The 26,186-nt window shown below is 42.9% G+C and overlaps 38 non-coding genes across 38 annotated transcripts; all 38 read left to right on the forward strand.

The window, feature by feature from the left end:
- The first annotated feature begins 69 nt into the window (after positions 1 to 69).
- LOC133963928 (U1 spliceosomal RNA) lies at positions 70 to 233 on the forward strand. Its single transcript, XR_009923406.1, has one exon. It is a non-coding gene; the product is annotated as a U1 spliceosomal RNA (small nuclear RNA).
- A 526-nt stretch (positions 234 to 759) lies between these two features.
- On the forward strand, positions 760 to 923 carry LOC133964168 (U1 spliceosomal RNA). Its single transcript, XR_009923637.1, has one exon. It is a non-coding gene; the product is annotated as a U1 spliceosomal RNA (small nuclear RNA).
- A 526-nt stretch (positions 924 to 1,449) lies between these two features.
- LOC133963133 (U1 spliceosomal RNA) lies at positions 1,450 to 1,613 on the forward strand. The gene has a single exon (XR_009922648.1). It is a non-coding gene; the product is annotated as a U1 spliceosomal RNA (small nuclear RNA).
- A 528-nt stretch (positions 1,614 to 2,141) lies between these two features.
- Positions 2,142 to 2,305, forward strand: LOC133964031 (U1 spliceosomal RNA). The gene has a single exon (XR_009923506.1). It is a non-coding gene; the product is annotated as a U1 spliceosomal RNA (small nuclear RNA).
- A 525-nt stretch (positions 2,306 to 2,830) lies between these two features.
- Positions 2,831 to 2,994, forward strand: LOC133964001 (U1 spliceosomal RNA). The gene has a single exon (XR_009923476.1). It is a non-coding gene; the product is annotated as a U1 spliceosomal RNA (small nuclear RNA).
- A 526-nt stretch (positions 2,995 to 3,520) lies between these two features.
- LOC133963144 (U1 spliceosomal RNA) lies at positions 3,521 to 3,684 on the forward strand. The gene has a single exon (XR_009922659.1). It is a non-coding gene; the product is annotated as a U1 spliceosomal RNA (small nuclear RNA).
- Positions 3,685 to 4,210: 526 nt separating this feature from the next.
- On the forward strand, positions 4,211 to 4,374 carry LOC133964032 (U1 spliceosomal RNA). Its single transcript, XR_009923507.1, has one exon. It is a non-coding gene; the product is annotated as a U1 spliceosomal RNA (small nuclear RNA).
- A 525-nt stretch (positions 4,375 to 4,899) lies between these two features.
- On the forward strand, positions 4,900 to 5,063 carry LOC133964059 (U1 spliceosomal RNA). Its single transcript, XR_009923533.1, has one exon. It is a non-coding gene; the product is annotated as a U1 spliceosomal RNA (small nuclear RNA).
- Positions 5,064 to 5,587: 524 nt separating this feature from the next.
- Positions 5,588 to 5,751, forward strand: LOC133964021 (U1 spliceosomal RNA). Its single transcript, XR_009923496.1, has one exon. It is a non-coding gene; the product is annotated as a U1 spliceosomal RNA (small nuclear RNA).
- Positions 5,752 to 6,276: 525 nt separating this feature from the next.
- Positions 6,277 to 6,440, forward strand: LOC133963915 (U1 spliceosomal RNA). Its single transcript, XR_009923393.1, has one exon. It is a non-coding gene; the product is annotated as a U1 spliceosomal RNA (small nuclear RNA).
- A 526-nt stretch (positions 6,441 to 6,966) lies between these two features.
- On the forward strand, positions 6,967 to 7,130 carry LOC133964082 (U1 spliceosomal RNA). The gene has a single exon (XR_009923555.1). It is a non-coding gene; the product is annotated as a U1 spliceosomal RNA (small nuclear RNA).
- Positions 7,131 to 7,656: 526 nt separating this feature from the next.
- On the forward strand, positions 7,657 to 7,820 carry LOC133964180 (U1 spliceosomal RNA). Its single transcript, XR_009923648.1, has one exon. It is a non-coding gene; the product is annotated as a U1 spliceosomal RNA (small nuclear RNA).
- Positions 7,821 to 8,346: 526 nt separating this feature from the next.
- On the forward strand, positions 8,347 to 8,510 carry LOC133964004 (U1 spliceosomal RNA). The gene has a single exon (XR_009923479.1). It is a non-coding gene; the product is annotated as a U1 spliceosomal RNA (small nuclear RNA).
- Positions 8,511 to 9,036: 526 nt separating this feature from the next.
- LOC133963948 (U1 spliceosomal RNA) lies at positions 9,037 to 9,200 on the forward strand. Its single transcript, XR_009923426.1, has one exon. It is a non-coding gene; the product is annotated as a U1 spliceosomal RNA (small nuclear RNA).
- Positions 9,201 to 9,726: 526 nt separating this feature from the next.
- On the forward strand, positions 9,727 to 9,890 carry LOC133963956 (U1 spliceosomal RNA). Its single transcript, XR_009923434.1, has one exon. It is a non-coding gene; the product is annotated as a U1 spliceosomal RNA (small nuclear RNA).
- A 526-nt stretch (positions 9,891 to 10,416) lies between these two features.
- On the forward strand, positions 10,417 to 10,580 carry LOC133963988 (U1 spliceosomal RNA). Its single transcript, XR_009923464.1, has one exon. It is a non-coding gene; the product is annotated as a U1 spliceosomal RNA (small nuclear RNA).
- Positions 10,581 to 11,104: 524 nt separating this feature from the next.
- Positions 11,105 to 11,268, forward strand: LOC133962664 (U1 spliceosomal RNA). The gene has a single exon (XR_009922243.1). It is a non-coding gene; the product is annotated as a U1 spliceosomal RNA (small nuclear RNA).
- Positions 11,269 to 11,793: 525 nt separating this feature from the next.
- LOC133964191 (U1 spliceosomal RNA) lies at positions 11,794 to 11,957 on the forward strand. The gene has a single exon (XR_009923659.1). It is a non-coding gene; the product is annotated as a U1 spliceosomal RNA (small nuclear RNA).
- A 525-nt stretch (positions 11,958 to 12,482) lies between these two features.
- Positions 12,483 to 12,646, forward strand: LOC133963935 (U1 spliceosomal RNA). The gene has a single exon (XR_009923413.1). It is a non-coding gene; the product is annotated as a U1 spliceosomal RNA (small nuclear RNA).
- Positions 12,647 to 13,173: 527 nt separating this feature from the next.
- On the forward strand, positions 13,174 to 13,337 carry LOC133963694 (U1 spliceosomal RNA). The gene has a single exon (XR_009923182.1). It is a non-coding gene; the product is annotated as a U1 spliceosomal RNA (small nuclear RNA).
- Positions 13,338 to 13,862: 525 nt separating this feature from the next.
- LOC133963933 (U1 spliceosomal RNA) lies at positions 13,863 to 14,026 on the forward strand. Its single transcript, XR_009923411.1, has one exon. It is a non-coding gene; the product is annotated as a U1 spliceosomal RNA (small nuclear RNA).
- A 526-nt stretch (positions 14,027 to 14,552) lies between these two features.
- On the forward strand, positions 14,553 to 14,716 carry LOC133963705 (U1 spliceosomal RNA). The gene has a single exon (XR_009923193.1). It is a non-coding gene; the product is annotated as a U1 spliceosomal RNA (small nuclear RNA).
- A 535-nt stretch (positions 14,717 to 15,251) lies between these two features.
- LOC133963975 (U1 spliceosomal RNA) lies at positions 15,252 to 15,415 on the forward strand. The gene has a single exon (XR_009923452.1). It is a non-coding gene; the product is annotated as a U1 spliceosomal RNA (small nuclear RNA).
- Positions 15,416 to 15,939: 524 nt separating this feature from the next.
- LOC133964203 (U1 spliceosomal RNA) lies at positions 15,940 to 16,103 on the forward strand. The gene has a single exon (XR_009923670.1). It is a non-coding gene; the product is annotated as a U1 spliceosomal RNA (small nuclear RNA).
- Positions 16,104 to 16,629: 526 nt separating this feature from the next.
- LOC133963717 (U1 spliceosomal RNA) lies at positions 16,630 to 16,793 on the forward strand. Its single transcript, XR_009923204.1, has one exon. It is a non-coding gene; the product is annotated as a U1 spliceosomal RNA (small nuclear RNA).
- A 525-nt stretch (positions 16,794 to 17,318) lies between these two features.
- LOC133963950 (U1 spliceosomal RNA) lies at positions 17,319 to 17,482 on the forward strand. The gene has a single exon (XR_009923428.1). It is a non-coding gene; the product is annotated as a U1 spliceosomal RNA (small nuclear RNA).
- A 524-nt stretch (positions 17,483 to 18,006) lies between these two features.
- Positions 18,007 to 18,170, forward strand: LOC133963155 (U1 spliceosomal RNA). The gene has a single exon (XR_009922670.1). It is a non-coding gene; the product is annotated as a U1 spliceosomal RNA (small nuclear RNA).
- A 526-nt stretch (positions 18,171 to 18,696) lies between these two features.
- On the forward strand, positions 18,697 to 18,860 carry LOC133964060 (U1 spliceosomal RNA). The gene has a single exon (XR_009923534.1). It is a non-coding gene; the product is annotated as a U1 spliceosomal RNA (small nuclear RNA).
- A 527-nt stretch (positions 18,861 to 19,387) lies between these two features.
- LOC133964005 (U1 spliceosomal RNA) lies at positions 19,388 to 19,551 on the forward strand. The gene has a single exon (XR_009923480.1). It is a non-coding gene; the product is annotated as a U1 spliceosomal RNA (small nuclear RNA).
- A 527-nt stretch (positions 19,552 to 20,078) lies between these two features.
- On the forward strand, positions 20,079 to 20,242 carry LOC133963957 (U1 spliceosomal RNA). The gene has a single exon (XR_009923435.1). It is a non-coding gene; the product is annotated as a U1 spliceosomal RNA (small nuclear RNA).
- Positions 20,243 to 20,768: 526 nt separating this feature from the next.
- LOC133963989 (U1 spliceosomal RNA) lies at positions 20,769 to 20,932 on the forward strand. The gene has a single exon (XR_009923465.1). It is a non-coding gene; the product is annotated as a U1 spliceosomal RNA (small nuclear RNA).
- A 524-nt stretch (positions 20,933 to 21,456) lies between these two features.
- LOC133962675 (U1 spliceosomal RNA) lies at positions 21,457 to 21,620 on the forward strand. The gene has a single exon (XR_009922254.1). It is a non-coding gene; the product is annotated as a U1 spliceosomal RNA (small nuclear RNA).
- Positions 21,621 to 22,145: 525 nt separating this feature from the next.
- On the forward strand, positions 22,146 to 22,309 carry LOC133964215 (U1 spliceosomal RNA). Its single transcript, XR_009923681.1, has one exon. It is a non-coding gene; the product is annotated as a U1 spliceosomal RNA (small nuclear RNA).
- A 525-nt stretch (positions 22,310 to 22,834) lies between these two features.
- LOC133963936 (U1 spliceosomal RNA) lies at positions 22,835 to 22,998 on the forward strand. Its single transcript, XR_009923414.1, has one exon. It is a non-coding gene; the product is annotated as a U1 spliceosomal RNA (small nuclear RNA).
- Positions 22,999 to 23,525: 527 nt separating this feature from the next.
- On the forward strand, positions 23,526 to 23,689 carry LOC133963730 (U1 spliceosomal RNA). Its single transcript, XR_009923216.1, has one exon. It is a non-coding gene; the product is annotated as a U1 spliceosomal RNA (small nuclear RNA).
- Positions 23,690 to 24,214: 525 nt separating this feature from the next.
- LOC133963934 (U1 spliceosomal RNA) lies at positions 24,215 to 24,378 on the forward strand. The gene has a single exon (XR_009923412.1). It is a non-coding gene; the product is annotated as a U1 spliceosomal RNA (small nuclear RNA).
- Positions 24,379 to 24,904: 526 nt separating this feature from the next.
- On the forward strand, positions 24,905 to 25,068 carry LOC133963742 (U1 spliceosomal RNA). Its single transcript, XR_009923227.1, has one exon. It is a non-coding gene; the product is annotated as a U1 spliceosomal RNA (small nuclear RNA).
- A 535-nt stretch (positions 25,069 to 25,603) lies between these two features.
- On the forward strand, positions 25,604 to 25,767 carry LOC133963976 (U1 spliceosomal RNA). Its single transcript, XR_009923453.1, has one exon. It is a non-coding gene; the product is annotated as a U1 spliceosomal RNA (small nuclear RNA).
- The last annotated feature ends 419 nt before the right edge of the window (positions 25,768 to 26,186 follow it).

Consider the following 26,186-nt stretch of genomic DNA (forward strand, 5'->3'; position numbering starts at 1 on the left):
CATGGCAGGCACCGTGAGCCTAACAACTGGGTCTAAGATACAAGAGCCTGTCTCCAATGCATCCAACTCATACTTACCTGGCAGGGGAGATATCATGATCATGAAGGTGGTTCACCCAGGGCGAGGCTCAGCCATTGCACTTCGGTTGTGCTGACCTGTGCGAATTCCCCAAATGTGGGAATCTCGACTGCATAATTTGTGGTAGTGGGGGACTGCGTCCGCGCTCTCCCCTTATCATTATGTTCAATTGCAATAAGAGCCCCACACTGGGCTTATTTTATAGACTTTGATGTAAATATTTTGTGCTCCAGACACAATGCATCTATAATGCCACTGATTGTGGTTCAAGTATAATTTTACAGCAAATAAACGGGTTCACTCCTGTTCCAAGTTTGCTGTTTTGATAAGTAATGTTTGCTAGAAATTATTGTACTGCCTGTATGCTGATTTTTCCGAATTTAGAGCAGTTTGTGTTGTCTTTTGTGGTGATTTATCAGAGACGGCCAGGGCTTACCTTGCTGCTTTTCATCTAGGTTTTCTCTGTTTTGCAGAGGAAATAAAAGGGCTGGAGACAAGGAAATTGGTAAACTAATTAGATGTCATTTCATGGATGTGTTTGCTTCACTCCAACAAGTTCTTCACCAAAAGGGGATGATGTGATACTGAAGGCCTTTGGATTCTGTAAATATGCATGGCAGGCACCATGAGCCTAACAACTGGGTCTAAGATACAAGAGCCTGTCTCCAATGCATCCAACTCATACTTACCTGGCAGGGGAGATACCATGATCATGAAGGTGGTTCACCCAGGGCGAGGCTCAGCCATTGCACTTCGGTTGTGCTGACCCGTGCGAATTCCCCAAATGTGGGAATCTCGACTGCATAATTTGTGGTAGTGGGGGACTGCGTCCGCGCTCTCCCCTGATCATTATGTTCAATTGCAATAAGAGCCCCACACTGGGCCTATTTTATTTACTTTGATGTAGATATTTTGTGCTTCTGACACAACGCAATCTATAATGCCACTAATTGTGGTAGAAATATAATTTTAATGCAAATAGACTGGTTCACTCCTGTTCCAAGTAAACTGTTTTGATAAGTAATGTTTGCTAGAAATTCTTGTACTGCCTGTATGCTGATTTTTCCGAATTTAGAGCAGTTTGTGTTGTCTTTTGTGGTGATTTATCAGAGACGGCCAGGGCTTACCTTGTTGCTTTTCATCTAGGTTTTCTCTGTTTTGCAGAGGAAATAAAAGGGCTGGAGACAAGGAAATTCATAAACTAATTAGATGTCATTTCATAGAAGTGTTTGCTTCACTCCAACAAGTCCTTCACCAAACGGGGATGATGTGATACTGAAGGCCTTTGGATCTGTGAATTTGCATGGCAGGCACCGTGAGCCTAACAACTGGGTCTAAGATACAAGAGCCTGTCTCCAATGCATCCAACTCATACTTACCTGGCAGGGGAGATACCATGATCATGAAGGTGGTTCACCCAGGGCGAGGCTCAGCCATTGCACTTCGGTTGTGCTGACCTGTGCGAATTCCCCAAATGTGGGAATCTCGACTGCATAATTTGTGGTAGTGGGGGACTGCGTCCGCGCTCTCCCCTTATCATTATGTTCAATTGCAATAAGAGCCCCACACTGGGCTTATTTTATAGACTTTGATGTAAATATTTTGTGCTTCTGTCACAATGCAATTTTTAATGCCACTAATTGTTGTAGAAATATAATTTTTACAGCAAATAAACGGGTTCACTCCTGTTCCAAGTTTGCTGTTTTGATAAGTAATGTTTGCTAGAAATTATTGTACTGCCTGTATGCTGATTTTTCCGAATTTAGAGCAGTTTGTGTTGTCTTTTGTGGTGATTTATCAGAGACGGCCAGGGCTTACCTTGCTGCTTTTCATCTAGGTTTTCTCTGTTTTGCAGAGGAAATAAAAGGGCTGGAGACAAGGAAATTGGTAAACTAATTAGATGTCATTTCATGGATGTGTTTGCTTCACTCCAACAAGTTCTTCACCAAAAGGGGATGATGTGATACTGAAGGCCTTTGGATTCTGTAAATATGCATGGCAGGCACCGTGAGCCTAACAACTGGGTCTAAGATACAAGAGCCTGTCTCCAATGCATCCAATTCATACTTACCTGCCAGGGGAGATACCATGATCATGAAGGTGGTTCACCCAGGGCGAGGCTCAGCCATTGCACTTCGGTTGTGCTGACCTGTGCGAATTCCCCAAATGTGGGAGTCTCGACTGCATAATTTGTGGTAGTGGGGGACTGCGTCCGCGCTCTCCCCTGATCATTATGTTCAATTGCAATAAGAGTCCCACACTGGGCCTATTTTATAGACTTTGATGTAGATATTTTGTGCTCCAGACACAATGCATCTATAATGCCACTAATTGTGGTAGAAATATAATTTTACAGCAAATAAACGGGTTCACTCCTGTTCCAAGTTTGCTGTTTTGATAAGTAATGTTTGCTAGAAATTCTTGTACTGCCTGTATGCTGATTATTCCGAATTTAGAGCAGTTTGTGTTGTCTTTTGTGGTGATTTATCAGAGACGGCCAGGGCTTACCTTGCTGCTTTTCATCTAGGTTTTCTCTGTTTTGCAGAGGAAATAAAAGGGCTTGAGACAAGGAAATTGATAAACTAATTAGATGTCATTTCAAAGAAGTGTTTGCTTCACTCCAACAAGTCCTTCACCAAAAGGGGATGATGTGATACTGAAGGCCTTTGGATCTGTGAATATGCATGGCAGGCACTGTGAGCCTAACAACTGGGTCTAAGATACAAGAGCCTGTCTCCAATGCATCCAACTCATACTTACCTGGCAGGGGAGATACCATGATCATGAAGGTGGTTCACCCAGGGCGAGGCTCAGCCATTGCACTTCGGTTGTGCTAACCTGTGCAAATCCCCCAAATGTGGGAATCTCGACTGCATAATTTGTGGTAGTGGGGGACTGCGTCCGCGCTCTCCCCTTATCATTATGTTCAATTGCAATAAGAGCCCCTCACTGGGCTTATTTTATAGACTTTGATGTAAATATTTTGTGCTCCAGACACAATGCATCTATAAAGCCACTGATTGTGGTTCAAGTATAATTTTTACAGCAAATAAACGGGTTCACTCCTGTTCCAAGTTTGCTGTTTTGATAAGTAATGTTTGCTAGAAATTATTGTACTGCCTGTATGCTGATTTTTCCGAATTTAGAGCAGTTTGTGTTGTCTTTTGTGGTGATTTATCAGAGACGGCCAGGGCTTACCTTGCTGCTTTTCATCTAGGTTTTCTCTGTTTTGCAGAGGAAATAAAAGGGCTGGAGACAAGGAAATCGATAAACTAATTAGATGTCATTTCATAGAAGTGTTTGCTTCACTCCAACAAGTCCTTCACCAAAAGGGGATGATGTGATACTGAAGGCCTTTGGATCTGTGAATATGCATGGCAGGCACCGTGAGCCTAACAACTGGGTCTAAGATACAAGAGCCTGTCTCCAATGCATCCAACTCATACTTACCTGGCAGGGGAGATACCATGATCATGAAGGTGGTTCACCCAGGGCGAGGCTCAGCCATTGCACTTCGGTTGTGCTGACCTGTGCGAATTCCCCAAATGTGGGAATCTCGACTGCATAATTTGTGGTAGTGGGGGACTGCGTCCGCGCTCTCCCCTTATCATTATGTTCAATTGCAATAAGAGCCCCACACTGGGCTTATTTTATAGACTTTGATGTAAATATTTTGTGCTCCAGACACAATGCATCTATAATGCCACTGATTGTGGTTCAAGTATAATTTTACAGCAAATAAACGGGTTCACTCCTGTTCCAAGTTTGCTGTTTTGATAAGTAATGTTTGCTAGAAATTATTGTACTGCCTGTATGCTGATTTTTCCGAATTTAGAGCAGTTTGTGTTGTCTTTTGTGGTGATTTATCAGAGACGGCCAGGGCTTACCTTGCTGCTTTTCATCTAGGTTTTCTCTGTTTTGCAGAGGAAATAAAAGGGCTGGAGACAAGGAAATTGGTAAACTAATTAGATGTCATTTCATGGATGTGTTTGCTTCACTCCAACAAGTTCTTCACCAAAAGGGGATGATGTGATACTGAAGGCCTTTGGATTCTGTAAATATGCATGGCAGGTACCGTGAGCCTAACAACTGGGTCTAAGATACAAGAGCCTGTCTCCAATGCATCCAATTCATACTTACCTGCCAGGGGAGATACCATGATCATGAAGGTGGTTCACCCAGGGCGAGGCTCAGCCATTGCACTTCGGTTGTGCTGACCTGTGCGAATTCCCCAAATGTGGGAGTCTCGACTGCATAATTTGTGGTAGTGGGGGACTGCGTCCGCGCTCTCCCCTGATCATTATGTTCAATTGCAATAAGAGTCCCACACTGGGCCTATTTTATAGACTTTGATGTAGATATTTTGTGCTCCAGACACAATGCATCTATAATGCCACTAATTGTGGTAGAAATATAATTTTACAGCAAATAAACGGGTTCACTCCTGTTCCAAGTTTGCTGTTTTGATAAGTAATGTTTGCTAGAAATTCTTGTACTGCCTGTATGCTGATTATTCCGAATTTAGAGCAGTTTGTGTTGTCTTTTGTGGTGATTTATCAGAGACGGCCAGGGCTTACCTTGCTGCTTTTCATCTAGGTTTTCTCTGTTTTGCAGAGGAAATAAAAGGGCTGGAGACAAGGAAATCGATAAACTAATTAGATGTCATTTCATAGAAGTGTTTGCTTCACTCCAACAAGTCCTTCACCAAAAGGGGATGATGTGATACTGAAGGCCTTTGGATCTGTGAATATGCATGGCAGGCACCGTGAGCCTAACAACTGGGTCTAAGATACAAGAGCCTGTCTCCAATGCATCCAACTCATACTTACCTGACAGGGGAGATACCATGATCATGAAGGTGGTTCACCCAGGGCGAGGCTCAGCCATTGCACTTCGGTTATGCTGACCTGTGCGAATTCCCCAAATGTGGGAATCTCGACTGCATAATTTGTGGTAGTGGGGGACTGCGTCTGCGCTCTCCCCTGATCATTATGTTCAATTGCAATAAGAGTCCCACACTGGGCCCATTTTATAGACTTTGATGTAGATATTTTGTGCTCCAGACAAAATGCATCTATAATGCCACTAATTGTGGTAGAAATATAATTTTACAGCAAATAAACGGGTTCACTCCTGTTCCAAGTTTGCTGTTTTGATAAGTAATGTTTGCTAGAAATTCTTGTACCGCCTGTATGCTGATTATTCCGAATTTAGAGCAGTTTGTGTTGTCTTTTGTGGTGATTTATCAGAGACGGCCAGGGCTTACCTTGTTGCTTTTCATCTAGGTTTTCTCTGTTTTGCAGAGGAAATAAAAGGGCTTGAGACAAGGAAATTGATAAACTAATTAGATGTCATTTCATAGAATTGTTTGCTTCACTCCAACAAGTCCTTCACAAAAGGGGATGATGTGATACTGAAGGCCTTTGGATCTGTGAATATGCATGGCAGGCACCGTGAGCCTAACAACTGGGTCTAAGATACAAGAGCCTGTCTCCAATGCATCCAACTCATACTTACCTGGCAGGGGAGATACCATGATCATGAAGGTGGTTCACCCAGGGCGAGGCTCAGCCATTGCACTTCGGTTGTGCTGACCCGTGGGAATTCCCCAAATGTGGGAATCTCGACTGCATAATTTGTGGTAGTGGGGGACTGCGTCCGCACTCTCCCCTGATCATTATGTTCAATTGCAATAAGAGCCCCACACTGGGCCTAATTTATCGACTTTGATGTAGATATTTTGTGCTTCTGTCACAATGCAATTTTTAATGCCACTAATTGTTGTAGAAATATAATTTTAAAGCAAATAGACTGGTTCACTCCTGTTCCAAGTTTACTGTTTTGATAAGTAATGTTTGCTAGAAATTCTTGTACTGCCTGTATGCTGATTTTCCGAATTTAGTGCAGTTTGTGTTGTCTTTTGTGGTGGTTCATCAGAGACGGCCAGGGCTTACCTTGTTGCTTTTCATCTAGGTTTTCTCTGTTTTGCAGAGGAAATAAAAGGGCTGGAGACAAGGAAATTGATAAACTAATTAGATGTCATTTCATAGAAGTGTTTGCTTCACTCCAACAAGTCCTTCACCAAACGGGGATGATGTGATACTGAAGGCCTTTGGATCTGTGAATATGCATGGCAGGCACCGTGAGCCTAACAACTGGGTCTAAGATACAAGAGCCTGTCTCCAATGCATCCAACTCATACTTACCTGGCAGGGGAGATACCATGATCATGAAGGTGGTTCACCCAGGGCGAGGCTCAGCCATTGCACTTCGGTTGTGCTGACCTGTGCGAATTCCCCAAATGTGGGAATCTCGACTGCATAATTTGTGGTAGTAGGGGGCTGCGTCCGCGCTCTCCCCTTATCATTATGTTCAATTGCAATAAGAGCCCCACACTGGGATTATTTTATAGACTTCGATGTAGATATTTTGTGCTCCAGACACAATGCATCTATAATGCCACTGATTGTGGTTCAAGTATAATTTTTACAGCAAATAAACGGGTTCACTCCTGTTCCAAGTTTGCTGTTTTGATAAGTAATGTTTGCTAGAAATTCTTGTACTGCCTGTATGCTGATTTTTCCGAATTTAGAGCAGTTTGTGTTGTCTTTTGTGGTGATTTATCAGAGACGGCCAGGGCTTACCTTGCTGCTTTTCATCTAGGTTTTCTCTGTTTTGCAGAGGAAATAAAAGGGCTGGAGACAAGGAAATCGATAAACTAATTAGATGTCATTTCATAGAAGTGTTTGCTTCACTCCAACAAGTCCTTCACCAAAAGGGGATGATGTGATACTGAAGGCCTTTGGATCTGTGAATATGCATGGCAGGCACCGTGAGCCTAACAACTGGGTCTAAGATACAAGAGCCTGTCTCCAATGCATCCAACTCATACTAACCTGACAGGGGAGATACCATGATCATGAAGGTGGTTCACCCAGGGCGAGGCTCAGCCATTGCACTTCGGTTGTGCTGACCTGTGCGAACTCCCCAAATGTGGGAATCTTGACTGCATAATTTGTGGTAGTGGGGGACTGCGTCCGCGCTCTCCCCTGATCATTATGTTCAATTGCAATAAGAGCCCCACACTGGGCCTATTTTATAGACTTTGATGTAGATATTTTGTGCTTCTGACACAACGCAATCTATAATGCCACTAATTGTGGTAGAAATATAATTTTAAAGCAAATAGACTGGTTCACTCCTTTTCCAAGTTTACGGTTTTGATAAGTAATGTTTGCTAGAAATTCTTGTACTGCCTGTATGCTGATTTTTCCGAATTTAGAGCAGTTTGTGTTGTCTTTTGTGGTGATTTATCAGAGACGGCCAGGGCTTACCTTGCTGCTTTTCATCTAGGTTTTCTCTGTTTTGCAGAGGAAATAAAAGGGCTTGAGACAAGGAAATTGATAAACTAATTAGATCTCATTTCATAGAAGTGTTTGCTTCACTCCAACAAGTCCTTCACCAAACGGGGATGATGTGATACTGAAGGCCTTTGGATCTGTGAATATGCATGGCAGGCACCGTGAGCCTAACAACTGGGTCTAAGATACAAGAGCCTGTCTCCAATGCATCCAACTCATACTTACCTGGCAGGGGAGATACCATGATCATGAAGGTGGTTCACCCAGGGCGAGGCTCAGCCATTGCACTTCGGTTGTGCTGACCCGTGCGAATTCCCCAAATGTGGGAATCTCGACTGCATAATTTGTGGTAGTGGGGGACTGCGTCCGCGCTCTCCCCTGATCATTATGTTCAATTGCAATAAGAGCCCCACACTGGGCCTAATTTATCGACTTTGATGTAGATATTTTGTGCTTCTGACCCAATGCAATCTATATTGCCACTAATTGTGGTAGAAATATAATTTTAATGCAAATAGACTGGTTCACTCCTGTTCCAAGTAAACTGTTTTGATAAGTAATGTTTGCTAGAAATTCTTGTACTGGCTGTATGCTGATTATTCCGAATTTAGAGCAGTTTGTGTTGTCTTTTGTGGTGATTTATCAGAGACGGCCAGGGCTTACCTTGTTGCTTTTCATCTAGGTTTTCTCTGTTTTGCAGAGGAAATAAAAGGGCTGGAGACAAGGAAATTCATAAACTAATTAGATGTCATTTCATAGAAGTGTTTGCTTCACTCCAACAAGTCCTTCACCAAACGGGGATGATGTGATACTGAAGGCCTTTGGATCTGTGAATATGCATGGCAGGCACCGTGAGCCTAACAACTGGGTCTAAGATACAAGAGCCTGTCTCCAATGCATCCAACTCATACTTACCTGACAGGGGAGATACCATGATCATGAAGGTGGTTCACCCAGGGCGAGGCTCAGCCATTGCACTTCGGTTGTGCTGACCTGTGCGAATTCCCCAAATGTGGGAATCTCGACTGCATAATTTGTGGTAGTGGGGGACTGCGTCTGCGCTCTCCCCTGATCATTATGTTCAATTGCAATAAGAGCCCCACACTGGGCCTAATTTATCGACTTTGATGTAGATATTTTGTGCTTCTGACCCAATGCAATCAATATTGCCACTAATTGTGGTAGAAATATAATTTTAATGCAAATAGACTGGTTCACTCCTGTTCCAAGTAAACTGTTTTGATAAGTAATGTTTGCTAGAAATTCTTGTACTGCCTGTATGCTGATTTTTCCGAATTTAGAGCAGTTTGTGTTGTCTTTTGTGGTGATTTATCAGAGACGGCCAGGGCTTACCTTGTTGCTTTTCATCTAGGTTTTCTCTGTTTTGCAGAGGAAATAAAAGGGCTGGAGACAAGGAAATTCATAAACTAATTAGATGTCATTTCATAGAAGTGTTTGCTTCACTCCAACAAGTCCTTCACCAAACGGGGATGATGTGATACTGAAGGCCTTTGGATCTGTGAATATGCATGGCAGGCACCGTGAGCCTAACAACTGGGTCTAAGATACAAGAGCCTGTCTCCAATGCATCCAACTCATAATTACCTGGCAGGGGAGATACCATGATCATGAAGATGGTTCACCCAGGGCGAGGCTCAGCCATTGCACTTCGGTTGTGCTGACCTGTGCGAATTCCCCAAATGTGGGAATCTCGACTGCATAATTTGTGGTAGTGGGGGACTGCGTCCGCGCTCTCCCCTTATCATTATGTTCAATTGCAATAAGAGCCCCACACTGGGCTTATTTTATAGACTTTGATGTAAATATTTTGTGCTCCAGACACAATGCATCTATAATGCCACTGATTGTGGTTCAAGTATAATTTTACAGCAAATAAACGGGTTCACTCCTGTTCCAAGTTTGCTGTTTTGATAAGTAATGTTTGCTAGAAATTATTGTACTGCCTGTATGCTGATTTTTCCGAATTTAGAGCAGTTTGTGTTGTCTTTTGTGGTGATTTATCAGAGACGGCCAGGGCTTACCTTGCTGCTTTTCATCTAGGTTTTCTCTGTTTTGCAGAGGAAATAAAAGGGCTGGAGACAAGGAAATTGGTAAACTAATTAGATGTCATTTCATGGATGTGTTTGCTTCACTCCAACAAGTTCTTCACCAAAAGGGGATGATGTGATACTGAAGGCCTTTGGATTCTGTAAATATGCATGGCAGGCACCATGAGCCTAACAACTGGGTCTAAGATACAAGAGCCTGTCTCCAATGCATCCAACTCATACTTACCTGGCAGGGGAGATACCATGATCATGAAGGTGGTTCACCCAGGGCGAGGCTCAGCCATTGCACTTCGGTTGTGCTGACCAGTGCGAATTCCCCAAATGTGGGAGTCTCGACTGCATAATTTGTGGTAGTGGGGGACTGCGTCCGCGCTCTCCCCTTATCATTATGTTCAATTGCAATAAGAGCCCCACACTGGGCTTATTTTATAGACTTTGATGTAGATATTTTGTGCTCCAGACACAATGCATCTATAATGCCACTAATTGTGGTAGAAATATAATTTTACAGCAAATAAACGGGTTCACTCCTGTTCCAAGTTTGCTGTTTTGATAAGTAATGTTTGCTAGAAATTCTTGTACTGCCTGTATGCTGATTATTCCGAATTTAGAGCAGTTTGTGTTGTCTTTTGTGGTGATTTATCAGAGACGGCCAGGGCTTACCTTGCTGCTTTTCATCTAGGTTTTCTCTGTTTTGCAGAGGAAATAAAAGGGCTGGAGACAAGGAAATTGGTAAACTAATTAGATGTCATTTCATGGATGTGTTTGCTTCACTCCAACAAGTTCTTCACCAAAAGGGGATGATGTGATACTGAAGGCCTTTGGATTCTGTAAATATGCATGGCAGGTACCGTGAGCCTAACAACTGGGTCTAAGATACAAGAGCCTGTCTCCAATGCATCCAATTCATACTTACCTGCCAGGGGAGATACCATGATCATGAAGGTGGTTCACCCAGGGCGAGGCTCAGCCATTGCACTTCGGTTGTGCTGACCCGTGCGAATTCCCCAAATGTGGGAATCTCGACTGCATAATTTGTGGTAGTGGGGGACTGCGTCTGCGCTCTCCCCTGATCATTATGTTCAATTGCAATAAGAGTCCCACACTGGGCCCATTTTATAGACTTTGATGTAGATATTTTGTGCTCCAGACAAAATGCATCTATAATGCCACTAATTGTGGTAGAAATATAATTTTACAGCAAATAAACGGGTTCACTCCTGTTCCAAGTTTGCTGTTTTGATAAGTAATGTTTGCTAGAAATTCTTGTACTGCCTGTATGCTGATTATTCCGAATTTAGAGCAGTTTGTGTTGTCTTTTGTGGTGATTTATCAGAGACGGCCAGGGCTTACCTTGTTGCTTTTCATCTAGGTTTTCTCTGTTTTGCAGAGGAAATAAAAGGGCTTGAGACAAGGAAATTGATAAACTAATTAGATGTCATTTCATAGAATTGTTTGCTTCACTCCAACAAGTCCTTCACAAAAGGGGATGATGTGATACTGAAGGCCTTTGGATCTGTGAATATGCATGGCAGGCACCGTGAGCCTAACAACTGGGTCTAAGATACAAGAGCCTGTCTCCAATGCATCCAACTCATACTTACCTGGCAGGGGAGATACCATGATCATGAAGGTGGTTCACCCAGGGCGAGGCTCAGCCATTGCACTTCGGTTGTGCTGACCCGTGCGAATCCCCCAAATGTGGGAATCTCGACTGCATAATTTGTGGTAGTGGGGGACTGCGTCCGCGCTCTCCCCTTATCATTATGTTCAATTGCAATAAGAGCCCCACACTGGGCCTAATTTATCGACTTTGATGTAGATATTTTGTGCTTCTGTCACAATGCATCTATAAAGCCACTGATTGTGGTTCAAGTATAATTTTTACAGCAAATAAACGGGTTCACTCCTGTTCCAAGTTTGCTGTTTTGATAAGTAATGTTTGCTAGAAATTCTTGTACTGCCTGTATGCTGATTATTCCGAATTTAGAGCAGTTTGTGTTGTCTTTTGTGGTGATTTATCAGAGACGGCCAGGGCTTACCTTGTTGCTTTTCATCTAGGTTTTCTCTGTTTTGCAGAGGAAATAAAAGGGCTTGAGACAAGGAAATTGATAAACTAATTAGATGTCATTTCATAGAATTGTTTGCTTCACTCCAACAAGTCCTTCACAAAAGGGGATGATGTGATACTGAAGGCCTTTGGATCTGTGAATATGCATGGCAGGCACCGTGAGCCTAACAACTGGGTCTAAGATACAAGAGCCTGTCTCCAATGAATCCAACTCATACTTACCTGGCAGGGGAGATACCATGATCATGAAGGTGGTTCACCCAGGGCGAGGCTCAGCCATTGCACTTCGGTTGTGCTGACCCGTGCGAATTCCCCAAATGTGGGAATCTCGACTGCATAATTTGTGGTAGTGGGGGACTGCGTCCGCGCTCTCCCCTGATCATTATGTTCAATTGCAATAAGAGCCCCACACTGGGCCTAATTTATCGACTTTGATGTAGATATTTTGTGCTTCTGTCACAATGCAATTTTTAATGCCACTAATTGTTGTAGAAATATAATTTTAAAGCAAATAGACTGGTTCACTCCTGTTCCAAGTTTACTGTTTTGATAAGTAATGTTTGCTAGAAATTCTTGTACTGCCTGTATGCTGATTTTCCGAATTTAGTGCAGTTTGTGTTGTCTTTTGTGGTGATTCATCAGAGACGGCCAGGGCTTACCTTGTTGCTTTTCATCTAGGTTTTCTCTGTTTTGCAGAGGAAATAAAAGGGCTGGAGACAAGGAAATTGATAAACTAATTAGATGTCATTTCATAGAAGTGTTTGCTTCACTCCAACAAGTCCTTCACCAAACGGGGATGATGTGATACTGAAGGCCTTTGGATCTGTGAATATGCATGGCAGGCACCGTGAGCCTAACAACTGGGTCTAAGATACAAGAGCCTGTCTCCAATGCATCCAACTCATACTTACCTGGCAGGGGAGATACCATGATCATGAAGGTGGTTCACCCAGGGCGAGGCTCAGCCATTGCACTTCGGTTGTGCTGACCTGTGCGAATTCCCCAAATGTGGGAATCTCGACTGCAAAATTTGTGGTAGTGGGGGACTGCGTCCGCGCTCTCCCCTTATCATTATGTTCAATTGCAATAAGAGCCCCACACTGGGCTTATTTTATAGACTTTGATGTAGATATTTTGTGCTCCAGACACAATGCATCTATAATGCCACTGATTGTGGTTCAAGTATAATTTTTACAGCAAATAAACGGGTTCACTCCTGTTCCAAGTTTGCTGTTTTGATAAGTAATGTTTGCTAGAAATTATTGTACTGCCTGTATGCTGATTATTCCGAATTTAGAGCAGTTTGTGTTGTCTTTTGTGGTGATTTATCAGAGACGGCCAGGGCTTACCTTGCTGCTTTTCATCTAGGTTTTCTCTGTTTTGCAGAGGAAATAAAAGGGCTGGAGACAAGGAAATTGGTAAACTAATTAGATGTCATTTCATGGATGTGTTTGCTTCACTCCAACAAGTTCTTCACCAAAAGGGGATGATGTGATACTGAAGGCCTTTGGATTCTGTAAATATGCATGGCAGGCACCATGAGCCTAACAACTGGGTCTAAGATACAAGAGCCTGTCTCCAATGCATCCAACTCATACTTACCTGGCAGGGGAGATACCATGATCATGAAGGTGGTTCACCCAGGGCGAGGCTCAGCCATTGCACTTCGGTTGTGCTGACCTGTGCGAATTCCCCAAATGTGGGAATCTCGACTGCATAATTTGTGGTAGTGGGGGACTGCGTCCGCGCTCTCCCCTGATCATTATGTTCAATTGCAATAAGAGCCCCACACTGGGCCTATTTTATAGACTTTGATGTAGATATTTTGTGCTTCTGACACAACGCAATCTATAATGCCACTAATTGTGGTAGAAATATATTTTTAAAGCAAATAGACTGGTTCACTCCTTTTCCAAGTTTACGGTTTTGATAAGTAATGTTTGCTAGAAATTCTTGTACTGCCTGTATGCTGATTTTCCGAATTTAGTGCAGTTTGTGTTGTCTTTTGTGGTGATTCATCAGAGACGGCCAGGGCTTACCTTGTTGCTTTTCATCTAGGTTTTCTCTGTTTTGCAGAGGAAATAAAAGGGCTGGAGACAAGGAAATTGATAAACTAATTAGATGTCATTTCATAGAAGTGTTTGCTTCACTCCAACAAGTCCTTCACCAAATGGGGATGATGTGATACTGAAGGCCTTTGGATCTGTGAATATGCATAGCAGGCACCGTGAGCCTAACAACTGGGTCTAAGATACAAGAGCCTGTCTCCAATGCATCCAACTCATACTTACCTGGCAGGGGAGATACCATGATCATGAAGGTGGTTCACCCAGGGCGAGGCTCAGCCATTGCACTTCGGTTGTGCTGACCCGTGCGAATTCCCCAAATGTGGGAATCTCGACTGCATAATATGTGGTAGTGGGGGACTGCGTCCGCGCTCTCCCCTGATCATTATGTTCAATTGCAATAAGAGCCCCACACTGGGCCTATTTTATAGACTTTGATGTAGATATTTTGTGCTTCTGACACAACGCAATCTATAATGCCACTAATTGTGGTAGAAATATAATTTTAAAGCAAATAGACTGGTTCACTCCTTTTCCAAGTTTACGGTTTTGATAAGTAATGTTTGCTAGAAATTCTTGTACTGCCTGTATGCTGATTTTTCCGAATTTAGAGCAGTTTGTGTTGTCTTTTGTGGTGATTTATCAGAGACGGCCAGGGCTTACCTTGCTGCTTTTCATCTAGGTTTTCTCTGTTTTGCAGAGGAAATAAAAGGGCTGGAGACAAGGAAATTGATAAACTAATTAGATGTCATTTCATAGAAGTGTTTGCTTCACTCCATCAAGTCCTTCACCAAACGGGGATGATGTGATACTGAAGGCCTTTGGATCTGTGAATATGCATGGCAGGCACCGTGAGCCTAACAACTGGGTCTAAGATACAAGAGCCTGTCTCCAATGCATCCAACTCATACTTACCTGGCAGGGGAGATACCATGATCATGAAGGTGGTTCACCCAGGGCGAGGCTCAGCCATTGCACTTCGGTTGTGCTGACCTGTGCGAATTCCCCAAATGTGGGAATCTCGACTGCATAATTTGTGGTAGTGGGGGACTGCGTCCGCGCTCTCCCCTGATCATTATGTTCAATTGCAATAAGAGCCCCACACTGGGCCTAATTTATCGACTTTGATGTAGATATTTTGTGCTTCTGTCACAATGCAATTTTTAATGCCACTAATTGTTGTAGAAATATAAAGAAATATAATTTTAAAGCAAATAGACTGGTTCACTCCTGTTCCAAGTTTACTGTTTTGATAAGTAATGTTTGCTAGAAATTCTTGTACTGCCTGTATGCTGATTTTCCGAATTTAGTGCAGTTTGTGTTGTCTTTTGTGGTGATTCATCAGAGACGGCCAGGGCTTACCTTGTTGCTTTTCATCTAGGTTTTCTCTGTTTTGCAGAGGAAATAAAAGGGCTGGAGACAAGGAAATTGATAAACTAATTAGATGTCATTTCATAGAAGTGTTTGCTTCACTCCAACAAGTCCTTCACCAAACGGGGATGATGTGATACTGAAGGCCTTTGGATCTGTGAATATGCATGGCAGGCACCGTGAGCCTAACAACTGGGTCTAAGATACAAGAGCCTGTCTCCAATGCATCCAACTCATACTTACCTGGCAGGGGAGATACCATGATCATGAAGGTGGTTCACCCAGGGCGAGGCTCAGCCATTGCACTTCGGTTGTGCTGACCCGTGTGAATTCCCCAAATGTGGGAATCTCGACTGCATAATTTGTGGTAGTGGGGGACTGCGTCCGCACTCTCCCCTGATCATTATGTTCAATTGCAATAAGAGCCCCACACTGGGCCTAATTTATCGACTTTGATGTAGATATTTTGTGCTTCTGTCACAATGCAATTTTTAATGCCACTAATTGTTGTAGAAATATAATTTTAAAGCAAATAGACTGGTTCACTCCTGTTCCAAGTTTACTGTTTTGATAAGTAATGTTTGCTAGAAATTCTTGTACTGCCTGTATGCTGAATTCCGAATTTAGTGCAGTTTGTGTTGTCTTTTGTGGTGATTCATCAGAGACGGCCAGGGCTTACCTTGTTGCTTTTCATCTAGGTTTTCTCTGTTTTGCAGAGGAAATAAAAGGGCTGGAGACAAGGAAATTGATAAACTAATTAGATGTCATTTCATAGAAGTGTTTGCTTCACTCCAACAAGTCCTTCACCAAACGGGGATGATGTGATACTGAAGGCCTTTGGATCTGTGAATATGCATAGCAGGCACCGTGAGCCTAACAACTGGGTCTAAGATACATGAGCCTGTCTCCAATGCATCCAACTCATACTTACCTGGCAGGGGAGATACCATGATCATGAAGGTGGTTCACCCAGGGCGAGGCTCAGCCATTGCACTTCGGTTGTGCTGACCCGTGCGAATTCCCCAAATGTGGGAATCTCGACTGCATAATTTGTGGTAGTGGGGGACTGCGTCCGCGCTCTCCCCTGATCATTATGTTCAATTGCAATAAGAGCCCCACACTGGGCCTATTATATAGACTTTGATGTAGATATTTTGTGCTTCTGACACAACGCAATCTATAATGCCACTAATTGTGGTAGAAATATAATTTTAAAGCAAATAGACTGGTTCACTCCTTTTCCAAGTTTTCGGTTTTGATAAGTAATGTTTGCTAGAAATTCTTGTACTGCCTGTATGCTGATTTTTCCGAATTTAGAGCAGTTTGTGTTGTCTTTTGTGGTGATTTATCAGAGACGGCCAGGGCTTACCTTGCTGCTTTTCATCTAGGTTTTCTCTGTTTTGCAGAGGAAATAAAAGGGCTGGAGACAAGGAAATTGATAAACTAATTAGATGTCATTTCATAGAAGTGTTTGCTTCACTCCATCAAGTCCTTCACCAAACGGGGATGATGTGATACTGAAGACCTTTGGATCTGTGAATATGCATGGCAGGCACCGTGAGCCTAACAACTGGGTCTAAGATACAAGAGCCTGTCTCCAATGCATCCAACTCATACTTACCTGGCAGGGGAGATACCATGATCATGAAGGTGGTTCACCCAGGGCGAGGCTCAGCCATTGCACTTCGGTTGTGCTGACCTGTGCGAATTCCCCAAATGTGGGAATCTCGACTGCATAATTTGTGGTAGTGGGGGACTGCGTCCGCGCTCTCCCCTGATCATTATGTTCAATTGCAATAAGAGCCCCACACTGGGCCTAATTTATCGACTTTGATGTAGATATTTTGTGCTTCTGTCACAATGCAATTTTTAATGCCACTAATTGTTGTAGAAATATAATTTTAAAGCAAATAGACTGGTTCACTCCTGTTCCAAGTTTACTGTTTTGATAAGTAATGTTTGCTAGAAATTCTTGTACTGCCTGTATGCTGATTTTCCGAATTTAGTGCAGTTTGTGTTGTCTTTTGTGGTGATTCATCAGAGACGGCCAGGGCTTACCTTGTTGCTTTTCATCTAGGTTTTCTCTGTTTTGCAGAGGAAATAAAAGGGCTGGAGACAAGGAAATTGATAAACTAATTAGATGTCATTTCATAGAAGTGTTTGCTTCACTCCAACAAGTCCTTCACCAAACGGGGATGATGTGATACTGAAGGCCTTTGGATCTGTGAATATGCATGGCAGGCACCGTGAGCCTAACAACTGGGTCTAAGATACAAGAGCCTGTCTCCAATGCATCCAACTCATAATTACCTGGCAGGGGAGATACCATGATCATGAAGATGGTTCACCCAGGGCGAGGCTCAGCCATTGCACTTCGGTTGTGCTGACCTGTGCGAATTCCCCAAATGTGGGAATCTCGACTGCATAATTTGTGGTAGTGGGGGACTGCGTCCGCGCTCTCCCCTTATCATTATGTTCAATTGCAATAAGAGCCCCACACTGGGCCTAATTTATCGACTTTGATGTAAATATTTTGTGCTCCAGACACAATGCATCTATAATGCCACTAATTGTTGTAGAAATATAATTTTAAAGCAAATAGACTGGTTCACTCCTGTTCCAAGTTTACTGTTTTGATAAGTAATGTTTGCTAGAAATTCTTGTACTGCCTGTATGCTGATTTTCCGAATTTAGTGCAGTTTGTGTTGTCTTTTGTGGTGATTCATCAGAGACGGCCAGGGCTTACCTTGTTGCTTTTCATCTAGGTTTTCTCTGTTTTGCAGAGGAAATAAAAGGGCTGGAGACAAGGAAATTGATAAACTAATTAGATGTCATTTCATAGAAGTGTTTGCTTCACTCCAACAAGTCCTTCACCAAACGGGGATGATGTGATACTGAAGGCCTTTGGATCTGTGAATATGCATGGCAGGCACCGTGAGCCTAACAACTGGGTCTAAGATACAAGAGCCTGTCTCCAATGCATCCAACTCATACTTACCTGGCAGGGGAGATACCATGATCATGAAGGTGGTTCACCCAGGGCGAGGCTCAGCCATTGCACTTCGGTTGTGCTGACCTGTGCGAATTCCCCAAATGTGGGAATCTCGACTGCATAATTTGTGGTAGTGGGGGACTGCGTCCGCGCTCTCCCCTTATCATTATGTTCAATTGCAATAAGAGCCCCACACTGGGCTTATTTTATAGACTTTGATGTAGATATTTTGTGCTCCAGACACAATGCATCTATAATGCCACTGATTGTGGTTCAAGTATAATTTTTACAGCAAATAAACGGGTTCACTCCTGTTCCAAGTTTGCTGTTTTGATAAGTAATGTTTGCTAGAAATTATTGTACTGCCTGTATGCTGATTTTTCCGAATTTAGAGCAGTTTGTGTTGTCTTTTGTGGTGATTTATCAGAGACGGCCAGGGCTTACCTTGCTGCTTTTCATCTAGGTTTTCTCTGTTTTGCAGAGGAAATAAAAGGGCTGGAGACAAGGAAATCGATAAACTAATTAGATGTCATTTCATAGAAGTGTTTGCTTCACTCCAACAAGTCCTTCACCAAAAGGGGATGATGTGATACTGAAGGCCTTTGGATCTGTGAATATGCATGGCAGGCACCGTGAGCCTAACAACTGGGTCTAAGATACAAGAGCCTGTCTCCAATGCATCCAACTCATACTTACCTGACAGGGGAGATACCATGATCATGATGGTGGTTCACCCAGGGCGAGGCTCAGCCATTGCACTTCGGTTGTGCTGACCTGTGCGAATTCCCCAAATCTGGGAATCTCGACTGCATAATTTGTGGTAGTGGGGGACTGCGTCCGCGCTCTCCCCTGATCATTATGTTCAATTGCAATAAGAGCCCCACACTGGGCCTAATTTATCGACTTTGATGTAGATATTTTGTGCTTCTGACCCAATGCAATCTATATTGCCACTAATTGTGGTAGAAATATAATTTTAATGCAAATAGACTGGTTCACTCCTGTTCCAAGTAAACTGTTTTGATAAGTAATGTTTGCTAGAAATTCTTGTACTGGCTGTATGCTGATTATTCCGAATTTAGAGCAGTTTGTGTTGTCTTTTGTGGTGATTTATCAGAGACGGCCAGGGCTTACCTTGTTGCTTTTCATCTAGGTTTTCTCTGTTTTGCAGAGGAAATAAAAGGGCTGGAGACAAGGAAATTGGTAAACTAATTAGATGTCATTTCATGGATGTGTTTGCTTCACTCCAACAAGTTCTTCACCAAAAGGGGATGATGTGATACTGAAGGCCTTTGGATTCTGTAAATATGCATGGCAGGCACCATGAGCCTAACAACTGGGTCTAAGATACAAGAGCCTGTCTCCAATGCATCCAACTCATACTTACCTGACAGGGGAGATACCATGATCATGAAGGTGGTTCACCCAGGGCGAGGCTCAGCCATTGCACTTCGGTTGTGCTGACCTGTGCGAATTCCCCAAATGTGGGAATCTCGACTGCATAATTTGTGGTAGTGGGGGACTGCGTCTGCGCTCTCCCCTGATCATTATGTTCAATTGCAATAAGAGCCCCACACTGGGCCTAATTTATCGACTTTGATGTAGATATTTTGTGCTTCTGACCCAATGCAATCAATATTGCCACTAATTGTGGTAGAAATATAATTTTACAGCAAATAAACGGGTTCACTCCTGTTCCAAGTTTGCTGTTTTGATAAGTAATGTTTGCTAGAAATTATTGTACTGCCTGTATGCTGATTTTTCCGAATTTAGAGCAGTTTGTGTTGTCTTTTGTGGTGATTTATCAGAGACGGCCAGGGCTTACCTTGCTGCTTTTCATCTAGGTTTTCTCTGTTTTGCAGAGGAAATAAAAGGGCTGGAGACAAGGAAATTGGTAAACTAATTAGATGTCATTTCATGGATGTGTTTGCTTCACTCCAACAAGTTCTTCACCAAAAGGGGATGATGTGATACTGAAGGCCTTTGGATTCTGTAAATATGCATGGCAGGCACCATGAGCCTAACAACTGGGTCTAAGATACAAGAGCCTGTCTCCAATGCATCCAACTCATACTTACCTGGCAGGGGAGATACCATGATCATGAAGGTGGTTCACCCAGGGCGAGGCTCAGCCATTGCACTTCGGTTGTGCTGACCAGTGCGAATTCCCCAAATGTGGGAGTCTCGACTGCATAATTTGTGGTAGTGGGGGACTGCGTCCGCGCTCTCCCCTTATCATTATGTTCAATTGCAATAAGAGCCCCACACTGGGCTTATTTTATAGACTTTGATGTAGATATTTTGTGCTCCAGACACAATGCATCTATAATGCCACTAATTGTGGTAGAAATATAATTTTACAGCAAATAAACGGGTTCACTCCTGTTCCAAGTTTGCTGTTTTGATAAGTAATGTTTGCTAGAAATTCTTGTACTGCCTGTATGCTGATTATTCCGAATTTAGAGCAGTTTGTGTTGTCTTTTGTGGTGATTTATCAGAGACGGCCAGGGCTTACCTTGCTGCTTTTCATCTAGGTTTTCTCTGTTTTGCAGAGGAAATAAAAGGGCTGGAGACAAGGAAATTGGTAAACTAATTAGATGTCATTTCATGGATGTGTTTGCTTCACTCCAACAAGTTCTTCACCAAAAGGGGATGATGTGATACTGAAGGCCTTTGGATTCTGTAAATATGCATGGCAGGTACCGTGAGCCTAACAACTGGGTCTAAGATACAAGAGCCTGTCTCCAATGCATCCAATTCATACTTACCTGCCAGGGGAGATACCATGATCATGAAGGTGGTTCACCCAGGGCGAGGCTCAGCCATTGCACTTCGGTTGTGCTGACCCGTGCGAATTCCCCAAATGTGGGAATCTCGACTGCATAATTTGTGGTAGTGGGGGACTGCGTCTGCGCTCTCCCCTGATCATTATGTTCAATTGCAATAAGAGTCCCACACTGGGCCCATTTTATAGACTTTGATGTAGATATTTTGTGCTCCAGACAAAATGCATCTATAATGCCACTAATTGTGGTAGAAATATAATTTTACAGCAAATAAACGGGTTCACTCCTGTTCCAAGTTTGCTGTTTTGATAAGTAATGTTTGCTAGAAATTCTTGTACTGCCTGTATGCTGATTATTCCGAATTTAGAGCAGTTTGTGTTGTCTTTTGTGGTGATTTATCAGAGACGGCCAGGGCTTACCTTGTTGCTTTTCATCTAGGTTTTCTCTGTTTTGCAGAGGAAATAAAAGGGCTTGAGACAAGGAAATTGATAAACTAATTAGATGTCATTTCATAGAATTGTTTGCTTCACTCCAACAAGTCCTTCACAAAAGGGGATGATGTGATACTGAAGGCCTTTGGATCTGTGAATATGCATGGCAGGCACCGTGAGCCTAACAACTGGGTCTAAGATACAAGAGCCTGTCTCCAATGCATCCAACTCATACTTACCTGGCAGGGGAGATACCATGATCATGAAGGTGGTTCACCCAGGGCGAGGCTCAGCCATTGCACTTCGGTTGTGCTGACCCGTGCGAATCCCCCAAATGTGGGAATCTCGACTGCATAATTTGTGGTAGTGGGGGACTGCGTCCGCGCTCTCCCCTTATCATTATGTTCAATTGCAATAAGAGCCCCACACTGGGCCTAATTTATCGACTTTGATGTAGATATTTTGTGCTTCTGTCACAATGCATCTATAAAGCCACTGATTGTGGTTCAAGTATAATTTTTACAGCAAATAAACGGGTTCACTCCTGTTCCAAGTTTGCTGTTTTGATAAGTAATGTTTGCTAGAAATTCTTGTACTGCCTGTATGCTGATTATTCCGAATTTAGAGCAGTTTGTGTTGTCTTTTGTGGTGATTTATCAGAGACGGCCAGGGCTTACCTTGTTGCTTTTCATCTAGGTTTTCTCTGTTTTGCAGAGGAAATAAAAGGGCTTGAGACAAGGAAATTGATAAACTAATTAGATGTCATTTCATAGAATTGTTTGCTTCACTCCAACAAGTCCTTCACAAAAGGGGATGATGTGATACTGAAGGCCTTTGGATCTGTGAATATGCATGGCAGGCACCGTGAGCCTAACAACTGGGTCTAAGATACAAGAGCCTGTCTCCAATGAATCCAACTCATACTTACCTGGCAGGGGAGATACCATGATCATGAAGGTGGTTCACCCAGGGCGAGGCTCAGCCATTGCACTTCGGTTGTGCTGACCCGTGCGAATTCCCCAAATGTGGGAATCTCGACTGCATAATTTGTGGTAGTGGGGGACTGCGTCCGCGCTCTCCCCTGATCATTATGTTCAATTGCAATAAGAGCCCCACACTGGGCCTAATTTATCGACTTTGATGTAGATATTTTGTGCTTCTGTCACAATGCAATTTTTAATGCCACTAATTGTTGTAGAAATATAATTTTAAAGCAAATAGACTGGTTCACTCCTGTTCCAAGTTTACTGTTTTGATAAGTAATGTTTGCTAGAAATTCTTGTACTGCCTGTATGCTGATTTTCCGAATTTAGTGCAGTTTGTGTTGTCTTTTGTGGTGATTCATCAGAGACGGCCAGGGCTTACCTTGTTGCTTTTCATCTAGGTTTTCTCTGTTTTGCAGAGGAAATAAAAGGGCTGGAGACAAGGAAATTGATAAACTAATTAGATGTCATTTCATAGAAGTGTTTGCTTCACTCCAACAAGTCCTTCACCAAACGGGGATGATGTGATACTGAAGGCCTTTGGATCTGTGAATATGCATGGCAGGCACCGTGAGCCTAACAACTGGGTCTAAGATACAAGAGCCTGTCTCCAATGCATCCAACTCATACTTACCTGGCAGGGGAGATACCATGATCATGAAGGTGGTTCACCCAGGGCGAGGCTCAGCCATTGCACTTCGGTTGTGCTGACCTGTGCGAATTCCCCAAATGTGGGAATCTCGACTGCAAAATTTGTGGTAGTGGGGGACTGCGTCCGCGCTCTCCCCTTATCATTATGTTCAATTGCAATAAGAGCCCCACACTGGGCTTATTTTATAGACTTTGATGTAGATATTTTGTGCTCCAGACACAATGCATCTATAATGCCACTGATTGTGGTTCAAGTATAATTTTTACAGCAAATAAACGGGTTCACTCCTGTTCCAAGTTTGCTGTTTTGATAAGTAATGTTTGCTAGAAATTATTGTACTGCCTGTATGCTGATTATTCCGAATTTAGAGCAGTTTGTGTTGTCTTTTGTGGTGATTTATCAGAGACGGCCAGGGCTTACCTTGCTGCTTTTCATCTAGGTTTTCTCTGTTTTGCAGAGGAAATAAAAGGGCTGGAGACAAGGAAATTGGTAAACTAATTAGATGTCATTTCATGGATGTGTTTGCTTCACTCCAACAAGTTCTTCACCAAAAGGGGATGATGTGATACTGAAGGCCTTTGGATTCTGTAAATATGCATGGCAGGCACCATGAGCCTAACAACTGGGTCTAAGATACAAGAGCCTGTCTCCAATGCATCCAACTCATACTTACCTGGCAGGGGAGATACCATGATCATGAAGGTGGTTCACCCAGGGCGAGGCTCAGCCATTGCACTTCGGTTGTGCTGACCTGTGCGAATTCCCCAAATGTGGGAATCTCGACTGCATAATTTGTGGTAGTGGGGGACTGCGTCCGCGCTCTCCCCTGATCATTATGTTCAATTGCAATAAGAGCCCCACACTGGGCCTATTTTATAGACTTTGATGTAGATATTTTGTGCTTCTGACACAACGCAATCTATAATGCCACTAATTGTGGTAGAAATATATTTTTAAAGCAAATAGACTGGTTCACTCCTTTTCCAAGTTTACGGTTTTGATAAGTAATGTTTGCTAGAAATTCTTGTACTGCCTGTATGCTGATTTTCCGAATTTAGTGCAGTTTGTGTTGTCTTTTGTGGTGATTCATCAGAGACGGCCAGGGCTTACCTTGTTGCTTTTCATCTAGGTTTTCTCTGTTTTGCAGAGGAAATAAAAGGGCTGGAGACAAGGAAATTGATAAACTAATTAGATGTCATTTCATAGAAGTGTTTGCTTCACTCCAACAAGTCCTTCACCAAATGGGGATGATGTGATACTGAAGGCCTTTGGATCTGTGAATATGCATAGCAGGCACCGTGAGCCTAACAACTGGGTCTAAGATACAAGAGCCTGTCTCCAATGCATCCAACTCATACTTACCTGGCAGGGGAGATACCATGATCATGAAGGTGGTTCACCCAGGGCGAGGCTCAGCCATTGCACTTCGGTTGTGCTGACCCGTGCGAATTCCCCAAATGTGGGAATCTCGACTGCATAATATGTGGTAGTGGGGGACTGCGTCCGCGCTCTCCCCTGATCATTATGTTCAATTGCAATAAGAGCCCCACACTGGGCCTATTTTATAGACTTTGATGTAGATATTTTGTGCTTCTGACACAACGCAATCTATAATGCCACTAATTGTGGTAGAAATATAATTTTAAAGCAAATAGACTGGTTCACTCCTTTTCCAAGTTTACGGTTTTGATAAGTAATGTTTGCTAGAAATTCTTGTACTGCCTGTATGCTGATTTTTCCGAATTTAGAGCAGTTTGTGTTGTCTTTTGTGGTGATTTATCAGAGACGGCCAGGGCTTACCTTGCTGCTTTTCATCTAGGTTTTCTCTGTTTTGCAGAGGAAATAAAAGGGCTGGAGACAAGGAAATTGATAAACTAATTAGATGTCATTTCATAGAAGTGTTTGCTTCACTCCATCAAGTCCTTCACCAAACGGGGATGATGTGATACTGAAGGCCTTTGGATCTGTGAATATGCATGGCAGGCACCGTGAGCCTAACAACTGGGTCTAAGATACAAGAGCCTGTCTCCAATGCATCCAACTCATACTTACCTGGCAGGGGAGATACCATGATCATGAAGGTGGTTCACCCAGGGCGAGGCTCAGCCATTGCACTTCGGTTGTGCTGACCTGTGCGAATTCCCCAAATGTGGGAATCTCGACTGCATAATTTGTGGTAGTGGGGGACTGCGTCCGCGCTCTCCCCTGATCATTATGTTCAATTGCAATAAGAGCCCCACACTGGGCCTAATTTATCGACTTTGATGTAGATATTTTGTGCTTCTGTCACAATGCAATTTTTAATGCCACTAATTGTTGTAGAAATATAAAGAAATATAATTTTAAAGCAAATAGACTGGTTCACTCCTGTTCCAAGTTTACTGTTTTGATAAGTAATGTTTGCTAGAAATTCTTGTACTGCCTGTATGCTGATTTTCCGAATTTAGTGCAGTTTGTGTTGTCTTTTGTGGTGATTCATCAGAGACGGCCAGGGCTTACCTTGTTGCTTTTCATCTAGGTTTTCTCTGTTTTGCAGAGGAAATAAAAGGGCTGGAGACAAGGAAATTGATAAACTAATTAGATGTCATTTCATAGAAGTGTTTGCTTCACTCCAACAAGTCCTTCACCAAACGGGGATGATGTGATACTGAAGGCCTTTGGATCTGTGAATATGCATGGCAGGCACCGTGAGCCTAACAACTGGGTCTAAGATACAAGAGCCTGTCTCCAATGCATCCAACTCATACTTACCTGGCAGGGGAGATACCATGATCATGAAGGTGGTTCACCCAGGGCGAGGCTCAGCCATTGCACTTCGGTTGTGCTGACCCGTGTGAATTCCCCAAATGTGGGAATCTCGACTGCATAATTTGTGGTAGTGGGGGACTGCGTCCGCACTCTCCCCTGATCATTATGTTCAATTGCAATAAGAGCCCCACACTGGGCCTAATTTATCGACTTTGATGTAGATATTTTGTGCTTCTGTCACAATGCAATTTTTAATGCCACTAATTGTTGTAGAAATATAATTTTAAAGCAAATAGACTGGTTCACTCCTGTTCCAAGTTTACTGTTTTGATAAGTAATGTTTGCTAGAAATTCTTGTACTGCCTGTATGCTGAATTCCGAATTTAGTGCAGTTTGTGTTGTCTTTTGTGGTGATTCATCAGAGACGGCCAGGGCTTACCTTGTTGCTTTTCATCTAGGTTTTCTCTGTTTTGCAGAGGAAATAAAAGGGCTGGAGACAAGGAAATTGATAAACTAATTAGATGTCATTTCATAGAAGTGTTTGCTTCACTCCAACAAGTCCTTCACCAAACGGGGAT

This window comes from Platichthys flesus, chromosome 10, assembly GCF_949316205.1.
Source record: "Platichthys flesus chromosome 10, fPlaFle2.1, whole genome shotgun sequence".
NCBI classification, from domain to species: Eukaryota; Metazoa; Chordata; class Actinopteri; order Pleuronectiformes; family Pleuronectidae; genus Platichthys; species Platichthys flesus.